Consider the following 17,837-nt stretch of genomic DNA (forward strand, 5'->3'; position numbering starts at 1 on the left):
GAATTAATTTTAAGAGGTTAGGCTTCTTTTTTAATATTCAAATGTTTTGGATTTTACTCTGTGTGTGTGTGTGTGTGTGTGTGTGTGTAGTCTGTAAAGTCAGTAACAAAAAACCTAGACCTGAAAAAGGAAAATACAGTAACTAAAACAGCTATCTTTTTTGAGTACCTGCTATGTCATTTAGTGTTTTCTCAGTGCTTTACACATGTTATTTCATTTAGATCTCTCAACAACCTGTTATTTTACAGAGAAAACAACGACAAGAGGTTATGGATCACACATTGGTAAATGGTCAGTCCAAGATTAGTGCCCAGGCAGTGTGACTCCACAGCCCATGTTCTACTACTTCTTACATAAACTGTTATCAGAAATACTACTAAATAAAGGATTACCAGAAATGCATTAAATAGAAGATCACAGAAATAGTATACTTTTTAAAATTTTTTTTAAGATTTATTCGTTTTTTTAATATATTCATCATAATGTTCATTTTTGAGAGACAGAGACAGTGTGAGCAGGGGAGGGGCAGAAAAAGAGGGAGACAGAATCCAAAGCAGGCTCCAGGCTCCAAACTGTCAGCACACAAAGAATCCCAAGCAAGCTCTGTGCTGTCAATGCAGAACCCATTGTGGGGCTCAATCTCACCAGCCTCGAGATCATAATCTGAGCCAAAGTGAGATGCTTAGCTAAGCCACCCAGGTGCCCCCACAATTAAGTGTTTTAAACCAAGGTATAAAAATTTAAGAAAATTATGAAAGCTATAACCATTAGAAAAGCTCAGATAAGTGAATAAAAGATTTGAAAAGATAGTAATTCAGGAAAGCATTAGAAATTAAAAAGCAGTGGGGCGCCTGGGTGGCTCAGTTGAGCGTCCGACATCGGCTCAGGTCATGATCTCACGGTTTGTGAGTTTGAGCCCTGTGTCAGGCTCTGCTGACAGCTCGGAGCCTGGAGCCTGCTTTGAATTCTGTGTCTCCCTCTCTCTCTGACCCTCCTCCACTCACACCCTTTCTCTCCTTCAAAATTAAACATTAATTAAAAAGGAAATTGGGGCACCTGGGTGGCTCAGTCGGTTAAGCATCCGACTTCGACTCAGGTCACGATCTTGCGGTCCGTGAGTTCGAGCCCCACGACCGGCTCTGGGCTGAAGGCTCAGAGCCTGGAGCCTGCTTCCGATTCTGTGTCTCCCTCTCTCTCTGCCCCTCCCCTGTTCATGCTCTCTCTCTGTCTCAAAAATAAATGTTAAAAAATTAAAAAAAAAAAAAATTAAAAGGAAGAAAAGGCACTTCAAAAGTGAAAACTAAACTAGAAGGAAGTCCAAAGTGAATACGACATAATCCCTAAGAAAAAGTTTGGAGGAGCACCTGGGTGGCTCAGTTAAGCATCTGACTCTTGGTTTTGGCTCAGGGCATGATCTCACGAATTGTGAGTTCAAGTCCCACATTGGTCTCCATTTTGACAGTGTGGAGCCTGCTTGGAATTCTCCCTTGCTCTCTCTGTCTCTCAAGTTAAGTAATTAATAGGATGGAAAGGAAGAAAATGTTTACAATCAAGATGAGACTTTGAGGGGTGCCTGGGTGGTGAGCATCAGTCTGACTTCGGCTCAGGTCATGATCTCACGGTTCATGAGTTCAAGCCCCACATTGGGCTCTGTGCTGTTAGCACAGAGTCTGCTTTTAGAGCCTAAGTCCCCCTCTTTCTCTGCCACTGACTCACACACTCTCCCGCTCTCAAAAATAAACAGGGGCGTCTGGGTGGCTCAGTCAGTTAAGCATCTGACTTCGGCTCAGGTCATGATCTCGTGGTTCGTGGGTTCGAGCCCTGCGTCGGGTTCTGTGCTGACAGCTCAGAGCCTGGAGCCTGCTTCGGATTCTGTGTCTCCCTCTCTGCCCCTCCCCTGCTCACACTGTGTCTCTGTCTCTCTCAAAAAGTGAATAAACATAAAAAATAAAAATAAACATTTAAAAAATAAACATTAGAAGACAAAAGACTTTGAAAAGATTCAAGAGAAACTGTTATCAAATATAGAAGACTTGATGTCCATATAAAAGGAATCTTCAAAGAAGAAAATATTTAATGTTTATTTTTGAGAGATAGAGCCCAAGCAGAGGAGAGGCAGAAAGAGGAAGACACAGAATCTGAAGCCGACTCTGAGCTGTCAGCACAGAACCCAGCGTGGGGCTTGAACTCACAAACCTTAAGATCATGACATGAGCTGAAATCAAGAGTCGGGACACCTAACCAACTGAGCCATCCAGGTGCCCCAAAGAAGAAATCTTCAGAACTATCCAGTAATCTAAAGCAATAGAAAAGAACAAACACTAAAAACTATATGCCAGTTATTAAGATTTTGTCTCTGCTCCACACCCAGCATTCTGTCTTTTATGATGGTAAAGCTTTAAGTCCAAACCACGGCAATTCTGCTCTTCTAGCTGGGTCTTGGTTAGCCTCGGCCAATAGGGGGCACTAGAGAAAGGCTGCGAGTCTGTCAGAGAAAGTATTTGTTCCTTCCCATCTGTTTCCTGGGCTTTATGTCTGCTTGTGGTTGTGAGCATCATTCCAGCAATGCTACTTCATTCTAGAAGCAGAACTTCCTTCCCTGGCAGAAACTGAATCCAGCTGCAGTTTTTACAACACTTGCAGAACCACTTTCATCATGCCCCTCCTGTAAGACCCCAGCATCCCTCCTCAGAGGTCTCTCAGCTCCATGAGGTCCCTGTAAATTTTAATTCCTAGCTCCTTTATTCGTTCTCTCATCTCTGAGAATTTAAGCTGTTACTTCTATGACATCTTGGGTTTTCTTTCTATTTTCAGTAATCTAGTTAACTCTATACTTCATTACTTTGGTTTCATATTCCCTCTACTCAAGTAGCTAATATGGCTTGTGTCCTTACTGGACCCAATACACTGTAATTCAAGGGGGCTTGCCTGAAATCAAAATGACTTTATGTATTGAAAAGATAACACTGTGTGCCTAGGAACACGACCCAGAATAGTCATGGCCTAAAAAAAAAAAAAAAAAAAAAAAAAAAAAAATTAATGTTTTCATTTAAAGAAGAAAATCATTTTGGAGCACCTGGATGGATCAGTCTGTTAAGCATCTGACTTTGGCTCAGGTTATGATCTCACAGATCATGGTTTTGAGCCCTGCGTCAGGCTCCATGTTGACAGTTCAGAGCCTGGAGCGTGCTTCAGATTGTATCTCCATCTCTCTCTGCCCCTCCCCAGCTCATACTCTCTCTCAAAAATAAACAATAAAAAAGTTTTAATAAAATAAATCCTTTTGAGGATCCAGGCCAAAAAAAACAAAGTCACTTTTTTTTTTAATATATATTTTTTAATGTTTATTTTTGAGAGAGAGAGAGACAGAGCACAAGCGGGGAGGTGGGTGGGGGGCAGAGAGAGAGGGAGACATAGAATCTGAAGCAGGCTCTAGGTTCTGAGCTGTCAGCACACAGCCCGACACGGGGCTTGAACCCAAGAACTATGAGATCATAACATGAGCTGAAGTTGGACATTTAACCAACTGAGCCAACCAGGCACGCAAAGCCAAGTCACTTGGAAGGTAAATCTGATTATTTTCATAGTTTTTCATAATGATATTCTATGTCAGAAAACAATGAAGTAACATAAACTTAGGATTTTATATCCAGCAAAATTAACTTACAAGCATAAAATCCACAAACTGTCATCAATATACAAACTCATGGGACATTGTTTCCATGATCCCTGGACCTGAGGAATCTACTAGAGAATGAGGTTCAGATAACTAGATTAATTGGAGAGGCATTAACATAAGGGGTGGTTTTACAATAATTTATCAGAATAAGAAAGAATAATGAAATTAGAATTACCCCTCTTGCATTAATGGATCTAGGCAATGATCATGCATGGCTGCTACTGTCGCTAAAGGACAGCCAGACTTTGTGTACTTCCCAATGGACATCAGCACCAGCTGAGCCTTGTGTCCTTCTCAGAGGTCTGGATTGCAATTCCACAGAACTCTTCTTCCAGGCTTTTAAGGATTAATAATTCCAATCTCTTCTTTTTCCCCCCAGTGCTACAGATGGTAGAAGTCACCTGGAATTGCTGCTTCTATAACACCTCAGTGCTCTCTTTGTTCCTTCTTAGTTCTATAGTTCAAATAAGTCAGGGGCACCTGGGTGGCTCAGTCTGTTAAGCATCGACTTCAGATCAGGTCATGATATTGCAGTCGGTGAGTTCGAACCCCGCATTGGGCTCTGTGCTGATAGCTCAGAACCTGGACCCTGCTTCAGATTCTGTGTCTGCCTCTCTCTCTCTGCCCCTACCCCATCCCATTCTCTCTCTCTCTCACACACAAAAATAAACATTAAAATTATATATATATATATATATATATATATATATATATATATTTCAAATAACTCATGTGGTTTCAGTCTCCTGACTGATACAGAACCAACCATGAAGTATTCTTGCCAAAAGAATTCAATCTTTAATTTCATCAAGTCCCTAGATCTAATAATCTGGTTTCTCTTCAGGTCAAATAAATCTTCTGCCTTTTATTAAAACAAAACAAAACAAAAAAACCCCAAAACCTACATCTAACTGCTCATTTCTGGAAAGATTGGGTCAAAGGAACATATTAAACATCACTGAGATGCAACCAGCAAAATCTAGATACTGGAAGACTGCACAGGATAAACAACACTTTAATAAAAACTTACAAGAAAAATGTAGGATATGACAGAAGATTCTATAGATTAACAGAGAAGTAGGAGGCCTGTCAACAAATTACTATATGTGAAATTTGTTTGGATCCCACTGTAAACAAATGTGAACATTGGATTTTGATAATATTAAAGAATTGTTAATTGTGAAAGCCTAATAGTGACATTGTGGTTATGTTTTGTAAAAAGTCACTGTCTTTTAGAGGTAAGTATTTCCAATGTTATTGGATGAAGTTATATGAAATCTGGGACTTCAAAATACTTTGGTGGAGGAGGAAAGTGGTGGAGGAGGTTGAGATGAAACAAGATTGGCCATGATTTCATAGTTGTTGAATCTAGGTGATATGTACATAGGAGACTCACTGTATAGTTACTCAACTTTTGTATGTGAAGTTTTCTATAAATGAAATGTTTTGTAAATGATGTAGTATTACCCATTGGAGTTTATGTCAGGAATGTAAAGGTGTTTCAGTGTTAGAAAACTTATGAATTAAATGCAACAAAATAGTATATCAAATTAAGAAAGTAATATCTCAATAAATACTACAGAATTATATAAGGTGGGGCAACTGGGTGGCTCAGTCGGTTAAACATCCGACTTCAGCTCAGCTCATGATCTCATGGTTTGTGAGTTTGAGCCCCACATCGGTCTGTCTGCTGTCAGCACAGAGCCCGCTCTAGATCCTCTGTCTCCCTCTATGTCCCTCTCCCATTCACACATGCGTGCATGTGCACATGCTCTCTCTCAAAAAATAAACACTAAAAAAATATATTGATAAGGCTTTTAACATTTGTACCTGATTTTAAAACATAGGTAAAATTAGAGTTGGGGCTCCTGGGTGGCTCCGTCAGTTTAGCACCCGACTTCAGCTCCGGTCATGATATTTCAGTCCATGAGTTCAAGTCCCACGTTGGGCTCTGTGCTGACAGCTCAGAGCCTGGAGCCTGCTTCCAATTCTGTGTCTACACCCCCCTGCCCCTCTCCCACTTGTGCTCTGTCTTGCTCTCTCAAAAATAAATGTTAAGGGGCGCCTGGGTGGCTCAGTTGGTTAAGCATCCGGCTTCGGCTCAGGTCATCATCTCGTGGTTTGTGGGTTCGAGCCCTGCATCGGGCTCTGTGCTGACAGCTCAGAGCCCGGAGCCTGTTTCGGATTCTGTGTCTCCTCCTCTCTCTCTCTGCCACCCCCCACTCCTTGCTCATGCTCTGCCTCTCAATAATAAATACATGTTAAAAAAAATTTTTTTAAACAAATGTTAAAATTTTTTAAAATTAGAAAAGTTATTCCTTTAACAAAATGTAGGTAATATTAGTATTAGTATATTTGTATAGGCCTAGCCAATATATAACATCATGCTTAAAGGTAAAATATTTGAAGTAATATTCCCCAAAATATCAGAAATCTACCAACTATGGAGCACGTGGCTGGCTCAGTCCGTAGTGCATACAACTCTTGATCTGGGGGTTATGAGTTAGAGCCCCACGTTGAACGCAGAGATTCCTTAAAAATAAGATCTTGGGGACAAAACATAAGAGACTCCTAAATATGGAGAACAAACTAAGGGTTGCTGGAGGAGTTGTGGGTGGGCGGATGGCTAAATGGGCAAAGGGCATTAAGGAAGACATTTGTTGGGATGAGCACTGGGTGTTATATGTAGGGGAAGAATAACTGGATTCTACTCCTGAAATCACTATTGCACTATATGCTAACTACCTTAGATGTAAATTAAAAGACAAAAATAAGTAAACAAATAATAAAAATAAATAAAATCTTTTTAAAAAATCTACCAACTATCAGCCTTATATAATATTTTTAAATTAGACAATATTTAGATAATTGTAGGTTGATATTAAGTTGCAGGAAGTAAGAGTTCACACATATCTTTCACCCAGTTTTCCCCTACATTAACATCTTGCATAAGGAAATAAGAAAGGAAGGGAGGATCATCTATTTTATGTTTGAGAAATTGTACAGGTACTGTTTTTCATTTTGTTTTCTACATTTTCATTGTTAGTATAAAGAAATTCTATTGGGCTTTGTGTATTTATTCTATACCCTTCAAATCTGCTGAACTCACTTTGTTCTAGGAAGTTTTTTTGGTAAAATCTCTGAGATTTTCTACATAGACTTTGTCGTGCAAATAAGGACAATTTATTCATTTCTAACTGGTATGCCTTTTCTTTCTTTGTCATTCTTCTTGTGGATGTATAAACTTTTAAATACTAGACAATATTCCCAAATAAGAGCACACAAATATTTATTGAGCACATCTAATATGTGCCAGATAGCTACTGGGAATACATCATTTAACAGAATAAAATCCCACCTCACATGGAGCTTGCATTCTAGTGGGAGGTGATAAACCATAACGAAGCAAAGAGGTGAAATATATACTATCTTTAAAAGTGTTAAGTAATGTGTAGAAAAGAGAAAGATTTGCTGGAATCATGTCTTTGAGAAGAGATAGGATCTAGTTCACAAATGGAGGAGTTGGCCTTAGCTAGAAATAAGGAAATTTCATCCATAACAGAACAGGAATTTATAGGTGTAGGTAGGACACGAGATATGACTGTAGAAGCTCATGGAACTTCTCTTCTGAGTGCTTCTGTTTTCTCAATGAAATAAGAAATAAGGTTATCTGCTGAAAATGAAAATGAAAGAAAAGGCATTACACATTTGAAAAAAGAGGATATGGCATGAAGTAGATTTTAATAAAAAAGTATATGATTGCAGGGCAGTAAAAAGGAATCTCTAGAGATTAGTAAGGAGAATTTAAAGAGAGCAGTGAATATGTATGGATTAGATGGAGAGCTTTATTTGATATGATTTTGATGTTTGCCAAATGAGTTCAATTAATAAAAGCGAGGCAGAAGAATTACGATATATACAATGTCAACTTAAAATTATCAGTTTTGGGGTACCTGGGTGGCCCAGTCGGTTAAGCATCCAACTCAATCTTGGCTCAGGTCATGATCTCACAATTCGTGGGTTCAAGCCCCATGTCGGGCTTTGTGCTGACAGTGGCAGCCTCTTGGATTCTCTCTCTACCCCTGCCTGGCTCACACTCTCTCTCAATATAAGTAAATTAATTAATTTAAATGATCAGTATTAAGTACCATTTTATTGAGTGTTGACCATCTACCAAGAACATTAAAAAGGAGGAAAGTAAAAAGTAACTTTTTAATTTACATGATCTCATTCATTCTTACATTATATCTAGGAAATGGTGCTGACTCTTGATCCTTCTCCCTGTTTACACAGGCCAAATTTTCTAGGAAGGTGGCCAAGGAAGTGAACAAGCTGAAAATGTTTTTTTCTAGATTACTCTAGATTACTTTTAAACTCTGACAAAAAGAGATTGGCAGATTGAATTTTTTTTAAAATGATACAATAATATGCTGTCTACAAAATACTCAGATTCAAAGACACAGGTTGAAAGTGGAAAAATGGGAGCCTGCGTGGCTCAGTCAGTTAAGCATCCAACTCTTGATCTCAGCTCTGGTCTTGATCTCAGGTTCAAGTCCCACATAGGCTCTATGCTGGGTGTGAAAACTAAGGAAGGAAGGAAGAAAAAATGGAAAAATAGAAAAATATATTTTATGCAAACAGTAACAAAAAGAGAGCAGAGGTGACTATACAAAATCAGGCAGAATATACTTAAAAAAGGTTACAAGAGGGGCACCTGGCTGGCTCAGTCAGTAGAGCATGTGACTCTTGATCTAGAGGTTGAGTCCAAGCCCCATACTATGCATAGAGCTTACTTTAAAAAATAAAAATTAGGGGTGCCTGGGTGGCTCAGTAGGTTGAGTGTCTGACCTCAGCTCACGTCATCATCTAACGGTTCACGAGTTCGAGCCCCACATCAGGCTCTGTGCTGACAGCTCAGAGCCTGGAGCCTGCTTCAGATTCTGTGTCTCCGTCTCTCTCTGCCCTGCCCTGCTCTCTCACTCTCTCTCTCTCAAAAATAAATAAACATCAAAAAAAAATTTTAATTGAAAATTTTTAAAAATTTTTAAAGGAAAAGGTTACAAGAGACAGGGACATCATATATTAATAAAAAGGGCAAGTACAGCAAGAAGATATAACAACTATAAACATGTATGCACATAATGTCAGAACATCAAAATATATGAAGCAAATATTTACAGAATTAAAGGAAGAAATGGTTCTACAATAACAGCTGGAAACCTCCTATTCTCTGTAACGGATAGAACAACCACATAGAAGTTATGTAAAGAAACAGAGGACGTGAACAACACAATAAATCAAAACTAGATTTAACAGAAATATACAGGACGCTTAACAACAAAATACACATTTTTCTCAAGCACATGTGGGACATTTTCTAGGGCAGACCATGTGTTAGGCCACAATTAAGACTCAGCTGATTTTAAAAGATAGGTATCTTCTCTGACCACAATGAGATGAAGTTAGAAATCAACAAGAGGGAAAACTAGAAAATACACAAAGCTACAATAATCAAAACAGTGTGATACTGGCATAAAGATAGGCATATAAAACAATGAGAGCAGACACTCCAAAAATAAACCAGATATATAATCAAATGATTTGCAACAAGAGTCCCAAGGCCATTCAAAGGGGAAAAGACTCTGGGCACCTGGGTGGCTCAGTCAGTTAAGCATCTGACTTTGGCTCAGGTCATGATCTTGAAACTCATGAGTTCGAGGCCCATGTCAGGCTCTGTGCTGACAGCTCAGAGCCTGGAGCCTGCTTCGGATTCTGTGTCTCCCTCTCTCTCTCTCTGTTCCTCCCCACTTGCAGTCTGTCTTTCTCTCTCAAAAATAATAAATAAACATAAAAAAGCAGGGGGGGGGAGATAGTATTTTCTTTAAATTCTACTGGAAAAATTGAATATCCACATACAAAAGAATGAAGTTGGACTCTTATCTAACATTATAAACAAAAATTAACACAAAATGGATCATGACCTAGAGGTAAGACCTAAAACTATAAAACTCTTAGAATAAAGTATAGGGCACAGCTTTATGATACTGGATTTGGCAATGACTTCTTGGATATGACACCAAATGCGTAAGCAAAAAAAAAAAAAAGAAATAGATAAATTTAATGAAAAATTATAAATCTTGTACACCAAAAGACATTATCAACAGGATAAAATGGCAACTCACAGAGAGAGAAAATATTTGCAATTAATCTAATAAGCAATTAATATAAGAATATAGAGAACTCCTAAATTTGACAATAGCAACAACAAAAATGAGATTCAAGAATGTTCAAAGATTTTGAATACACATTTCTCCAAAGAAGATAAACAAATATCCAATGAACACATGGAAAGATCCTCAATACCACCAATCATTAAGGAACATCAAAACTGCAATGAAAGGATGCTTGGCTGGCTCAGTTGGTAGAGCATGCAACTCTTGAACTTGAGGTCATGAATTTGAGCCCCATGTTGGATGTGGAGCCAACTAAAAAATAAAATGTTTAAGGGGTGCCTGGGAGGCTCAGTTGGTTAAGCTCTGAACTCTTTAATTTTGGCTCAGGTCATCTCACAGTTCGTGGGATCAAGCCCCATGTTGGGCTCTGCACTGACAGTGTAGAGCTTTCTTGGGATTCTCTCTCTCCCTCTCTCTGCCCCTCCCCTGATCTCTCTCTCTCTCTCTCTCTCTCTCTTTCAAAAATAAATAAACATTAATTTTAAAAAAATGGTTAAGATAGCACATTTTATGTGTGTTTTACTACAATAAAAAAAATGGGAAAATTTGGGGGGAAAGAGGCAGGTTGAACAACAGAAAGCCTACAGCCAAGGAAAAATAATAACCTGATAAAGAGATCAGAGTAAGCAATTGTCCTGAAGCAACAGGAAGCATAAAGAAATGGAAGGAATGAAAAAAAGTTGAGATATGAAGAATAGAAGTAGAAATAACATCTGTATAAAATGAGTTCCAGAAAGGGGTGGGGAGGAGTAAATTATTTCCCAAAATAGCAACTACAACCAAAAGGTTCTTTAAAAAAAAAAAAAAAAAAAAAAAAAAAAAAAAAAAAAAAAAAAATTATTACATGTGTAATACACATCTGTATGCACAGAAAAAGAGCACTCATGGTAAAGTAAATGGAGTAAAATGTTACCAATAGGTGACACTGAGGGGTGCCTGAGTGGCTCAGTCAGTTCAGTGTCTGGCTTCAGCTCAGGTCACGATCTCACAGTTTGTAAGTTCCAGCCCCTGACACAGGGCTCGGAGCCTAGAGCCTGCTTTGGATTCTGTGTCTCCTTCTCTCTCTGCCCCTCCCCACTCGTGCTCCGTTTCTCTGTTTCTCAAAAAATGAATAAACGTTAAAAACAATTTTTTTAATTGTTTAAATAAATAAAATAAGTAGGTGACACTGAGCCAATGATGATACACGGATGTTCTTTGTACTATTCTTATTCTTACAACTTTTTGTAAGTTTGAAATTAAGTACAAAGGGTTTTGTTTTGTTTTGTTTTGTTTTGTTTTGTTTTTGGTTTGTTTATTAGATTTTATTTTTAAGTAATCTCTACACCCAATGTGGAACTCAAATTTGCAACCCCGCGATCAAGAGTAGCATGCTCCACCAACTGAGCCAGCCAGATTAGTCCAAATTTTTTAAATTAAGTCCAAATTTTTAAAAATGTTTTTAATTTCCCAGATTAGAGAAAGAGATATATAACTACTAAAAAGGATTCAACAAAAATGCCTCACAAGATAGACTTTAAAATTCTTGGCCACATCTACTACAAGACTGAAGAACTATCATACTATCAACATTCCAGAAAGTGTCCACATTACTCTGAAAGGATGCAGTTATTGTGAAGGGCCCCAAAGGAATCCTGTGGAGGGACTTCAATCACATCAATGCAGAACTCAGTCTCCTTCAAAAGAAAAAGAAGAAACTAAGGGTTGACAAATTCTGGGGAAATAGAAAGGAACTGGCTTCTGTTCCCATGATCTGTAGTCATTAACATGACCCAAGGATATTACACTGCACTTCCATTACAAAATCAGATTTGTGTATGCCTATTTCCCTATCAAGCTTGTTATTTGGGAGAATTGTGTAGAAATCTGAGATTTCCAGTCTTTTGTGGATATCTGAGATTTCTCGGGTAAAAAATACATCCACAAGTTTATGTGAGGCTAGGTGTTCCTTGTTCAGTACTTGAGCCCAGGAGGAGGATTAATTCTTGAAGGAAAGAACATTGAATTTGTGTCAAATTTAACTGCTTTGGTTCAGCAAGCCACAACAGTTAAAAACAAGGATATCAGAAAAGGATTATGGCATCTATGTCTCTGGAAAAAACAAACAAACAAACAAACAAAAAAAAACGTTCAGTAGGCTAATGAAGATCTAAGATAGCTACAGAAACAACAAGATGGCAGATGATTCCTAAGACCTATTTTAATAGATAAAAATTGGGACCTCCCACTACAAAACACTTAGATCCTACAATATACACATACTTTACATATACAAAAATCAACTCAAAATGGATTTAAGACTTGAAAGTAAGACCTAAAGCAATAAAGTCCTTGAAGAAAACATAGGTGGTAAGCTTCTTGACATTGGTCTTGGCAATTTTTTTTTTTTTAATTTCACAGCAAAAGCAAAGACAACAAAATACGACACAGACACAATGAGATGTGACAAAAAATGAGAAGTGAAGGGTAGAATGAAAAGTAATAATAGTCTAACCAGAGTCTCAAGAGGGGAAAAAGCAGAAAATGAAGAGAATGAAAGAGAACCAACACTAGAAGAGATAATGGCCAATAATTTATTGGATCTGTTAAAACTATAAATTAGGAGATACAAATATATATCAAGAAGGATGATAAAAAGAAACCTACATCTGAGCTATAGTGTCATACAGAATGAAAAGACAAAACAAAAAACAAAACCAAAAAAACCAAAAAAACCATACAAAGGAATGACAAGTTGATAGCAGATTTGTCAATGGCAACAATGAACAGAGGACAAATGGAATACTATTTTAAGCACCAAGAAAAAATTATTATCAACCTAAAATTCTGTATCCAGAGAAACTTTTAAAAAATGTATTAAGTAGACTTCACACAGTGTGGAACCCAACACAGGGCTTCAACACATGACCCTGAGATCAAGACCTGAGCTAAGATCGAGTCAGACATTCAACCAACTGAGCCACCCAGGCGCCCCCAAATTTAGCTCTATATTCTGTTCAAAAGAGACCTGTCTAAAACAAAGATCCAGACACGTTGAACTTAAAAGGTTGAAAAAGATGTAGCTAGCAAACGTAATCTAAAAGCTGCCATAGCTACATTAATACCCTAAAAATAGGCTTTATGACCAAAAAAAAAAAAAAAAAAAAGAGATGGTGTTACTACATAATAATAATAAATTCAGTGTATCAGAAAGAAAAACAATTCTAAATATATACATTCCAAACAACATAGCCTTCAAATATTTGAAGCAAAAATACATATATTTACTGGAAGAAATGAACAAATCCACCACTATACTTAGAGAATTAAACACAAATCTCAATTACAGATAAGAAGAACAGACAAAAAAGCAAACCTCTAGAAGATTTAAGGAATGCCAATAGGAGGTTTGAGTCAATAGATATAAATAGAACACTGCACCCCAATTTGGGGAATACATATTCTCAGGCACACATGGAACATTTACAAAAATTGATTATCAGGTCATAAATCAACTTTCATAAAATTTCAAAGAATTAGTATCATACAGACAATATTCTTTGATCACAATTCAATTGATTTATAACTCAGTAACAAAAAAATATTTTTTAAAGTAATACATTTAAAAAAACTTAAATGTGTCTATGACTTCAGCTTCTATTAATTGTGAACTTAGAAATTTGGACCATTACTCCATCTGATAACAACTAAAAAGACTACATATAATATTTTTTTTAAATCTTCCCTAAAAGAATCAAATTGCTAAAGAAATACCAGACCAAGATTGAACTCAGGGCAAAAATCTGGAGAGGATGAACCTAACATTTGATGTCACTCATGCCCCAGTGTACAAATGCTAAGCAAAAAGAAAATAAGAATTGGGGCACCTAAGTGGTTCAGTTGGTTGAGCATCTGACTTCAGCTCAGGTCATGATCTTGCAAGTTCAAGCCCCGTGTCGGGCTCTGCACTGACAGTGTGGAGCTTGCTTGGGATTCTCTCTCTCCCACTCTCTCGCTCTCTCTCACTCTCTCTCTCTGCCTCTCCCCACTTGCTTGTGTGAGCTCTCTCTCTCTCACAAAATAAGTAAGTAAACTAAAAAAAAAAAAAAAAAAAAAAAAAAAAAAAGCAGGAGAGAAAATAAAAGACATAAAGTGACCATGTAGCATGGTGGATTGGGCAGTCCAGTTTATGCCTGGTGTCCTGAGGTTAGTACTTTTAGTTATTATTAATAGCTTAATTATTATTGGAAGTGTTCCAAGATGGACAATAAATTAGTCATCCCAGTCATAGAGGATTTGATTTAAAAATTCTAACATTTGTTTAATTGGAGTCTTAGGAGAGATTGCAGCAGAATTAATATTTGAAGAGGTAATTGCTGAGAATTTTTTGTGAGATTTTTTTTCCATAAAGGAAGACATTAATTCACAGATTCAAGAAGTCAAACATTCCCAGCAGGATTAATAAAAAGTAGCCTACACCTAAATATATCATAGAGAAACAAACTACAGAAAGCCAAACATGAAGAGAAAAAAAATCAGTCGAGAGTGGGAAGAGTTTACTATAAAAGGAGCAATAGTTAGACTGATTACTGACCTCTAGAGAGAAATAGGGGCTAGATGATATAGCTTCAAAGAGCAGGAAGAAAATAGCTGATAATGTACAATTCTATATCCAGTGAAAAATACCCTTCAAAAATGAGGATGACATAAAGATACTTTAAAGACGATGAAGAAATGGGCAAAAGACATGAATAGACACTTCTCCAAAGAAGACATCCAGATGGCCAACCGACACATGAATGCTCAACATCACTCATCATCAGGGAAATACAAATCAAAACCACAATGAGATACCGCCTCACACGTGTCAGAATGGCTAACATTAACAACTCAGGCAACAGCAGATGCTGGCAAGGATGCGGAGAAAGAGGATCTCTTTTGCATTGTTGGTGGGAATGTAAGCTGGTGCAGCCACTCTGGAAAACAGGATGGAGGTTCCTCAAAAAACTAAAAATAGAACTACCCTACGACCCAGCAAATGCACTACTACGTATTTATCCAAGGGATACAGGTGTGTTGTTTCAAAGGGACACATGCACCCCCATGATTATAGCAGCACTATCAATAGCCAAAGTATGGAAAGAGCCCAAATGTCCATCGATGGATGAATGGATAAAGAAGAGTACTGGATATTTTTGTATTTTTATAAACCTTCTTGATCTTTGTTCTGATTCAGTTACTTGTAAATAGCTTGATCCTTTTTGTTCTTGCTTTCATAATTTGTTTGGTAGTGTGAAGCAGTACTCAGTCTAGGGCTAATTAGACTGAGGCAAGACCTTCCTGAGTATCATCCCAGTGAGAATTAGGAGATTTTCCAGTCTGGCTGGTAGGACCAGGCACTATTTTCAGCCCTACGTGAGTGCCAGGCACTGTTCTCTAATCTATTCTAATGGTTTTATCTTGGCCTCAGGAAGATTCTTCACACACATGAGCTGATTAGTACTCCGCTGAATATTTGAGGGAAACCCTCTACAAATGTCCAGTTTCCAGACTAACACACAAAGAGTCTGGAAGTCAATGCTCATGTCCTCACAACAAGAAAAGCTAAATGTACTGAAAATCCATAGCTCTTCTTAGATTCACCAGAAAGTTGAAGTCACAGGGCAAACTGCTGTCCCCAAACTGGAGAGACAGATAGGCAGATAGAGAAAATCACAGCCAACCGGGTGAGGAAGCCCAGGAGGAAAAGCCTGCAGCAGAAACTAGCCAGCACCAGTAGAACACTTCAAACTGTAATGCACAGGTTGCCAGACCCTCAGTGTGGACAACCTTGAGAGTTCAGATCTCTAGGCACCCACTCTCCTACTCTTAGGGGGAGCTTCCATACTTGTGTTAGTTCTCCAGGATCCCAACTGGTTCTCAAAGAAAACTAGAAAAATCCTCCTTGTGCTTCCAGCAGAAGGAAAGGGAAAGTAACCATTGTGAAATACTTCCAAGTCTCTCTGTTCTCACTCACAAGGCCTGCTGTCAAAGGAAACCATTTTGCCAGAGCCTAATTGACTAGGGTTTTACCAAGGCCTAACAGACCTGGGGGAAGGAAAATACCCAACTCGGGCTCACTGACTGAGACCGAATCATAGGACTACAGAATGCTTCCTCTTCCTCCATACCTCATAACCACGTCAGTAGGGTTCCTGTATAATAGCAGAGGATGACAGCTAAAAGGACTTCAAGCCTCAGGCCGTATTTAAGGAGTCTCTAGGGATGCCCAAGGCAACAAGGGAGAAAAACAGGGACACAAAGCCTAGCCTCTAACACCACAGCTATAGGAAACAGTAAACACAGCCTAACTCCTAGCCAAGTAAGCATAATACTTCACGCTAAAGGACTATCTGCTTCAGGTTCTTTTATCCAGTATCTGGGGTTGTCTCTCTGGGTAAGGCTGTCTTTCCTATGAACTGCAGCCACCCGGGATACTCAGCGGCATCTCCTTTAACTCAGTTCACTGACCTCTACCTGGTTCCTCTTCCTGCACCATAGCCCAGAAGCTCTCCCAAGGCAGTGTGCTGGGACAACTAGGAGTCTCTCCTCATTTATTTCTCATCTCTCAACAACCACCGTCCGCTCTCTGACGTCCAGTGCTTTGAAAACCATTACATCATGTATGTTGCCTGGGTTTTTGTTTATTTGTTTTGTTTTAGGCAGTAGGGGTAGATCTGGTTTCTGATGCTCCATCTTGAGTATAAAAGGAAGTCTTCTTTACTTTGTTTTTTAAAGATTTGTTTAAATGCTTATTTATTTGAGAGAGAGAGAGCACGTGTGCACAAGTTGGGGAAGGGCAGAGAGAAAGGTGGACAGAGGATCCAAAGCATGCTTTGTGCGGACAGTAGAGAACCTGATGCGGGGCTCCAGCTCACAAAGTGTCAGATCATGACCTGCGCCAAAGTCAGACACCCAACCGACTGAGCCACCCAGATGCCCTGTCTTTTAAAATTTTTATATCTGGAACGAGTTCTTTATTTATTTATTTTTTTTTAATTTTTTTAACGTTTATTTATTTTTGAGACAGAGAGAGACAGAGCATGAACAGGGGAGGGGCAGAGAGAGAGGGAGACACAGAATCTGAAACAGGCTCCAGGCTCTGAGCTGTCAGCACAGAGCCCGACGCGGGGCTCGAACTCACGGACTGTGAGATCATGACCTGAGCCGAAGTCAGACACTTAACCGACCAAGCCACCCAGGCGCCCCTGGAACGAGTTCTTTAAAAGTGTGCTAGAGGAGCACCTGGGTGTTTCAGTCGGTTGGGTGATAAATAAGCATTTGGAGAAGGTACCAAAAAATGGTGACACTTGAGGCAAAGCTCTAAGAGCCAAAAGAAGTTACTTTAGTAGGAAAGAAGAAATCCTCTTCAGAGAAAGCAGCCTCTTGGCATTAAGCAAACACATGGCAGGCACTCTTCACTATCAGCATGCTAAATCAAAGCAGCCCTTTTTCTTTCCTTGTTTTTTAAGGTTTGTTTTGTTGTTGTTGTTGCTTTGTTTTGTGTGTGTGTTTGTGTGTGTTTTAATAATCTCTACACCCGGGGGCACCGAGTGGCTTAGTCGCTTAAGCGCCCAACTTCAGCTCAGGTCATAATCTCGCGGTCCGTCAGTTTGAGCCCTGTGTCAGGCTCTGCTGACAGCTCAGAGCCTGGAGCCACTTCTGTCTGTGTCTCCCACTCTCTGCCCCTCCCCCCACTCATGCTCTGTCTCTCCCACTCTCAAAAATGAATAAATGTTAAAAAAAATTAAAAAAAAAAATCTCTACACCCAACATGGGGCTTGAGCTCATGACCCTGAGGTCAAGAGTGGCATGCTTTCTCTGAGCCGGTCAGTTGCCCCAAAGCAGCCTTTTTTTCTGATTTGCTGTAGGCTTACAAAACAACTAACAAGCTTGCTAAAACTACC

The sequence above is a fragment of the Panthera leo genome, chromosome C1 (assembly GCF_018350215.1).
Source record: "Panthera leo isolate Ple1 chromosome C1, P.leo_Ple1_pat1.1, whole genome shotgun sequence".
NCBI lineage: Eukaryota > Metazoa > Chordata > Mammalia > Carnivora > Felidae > Panthera > Panthera leo.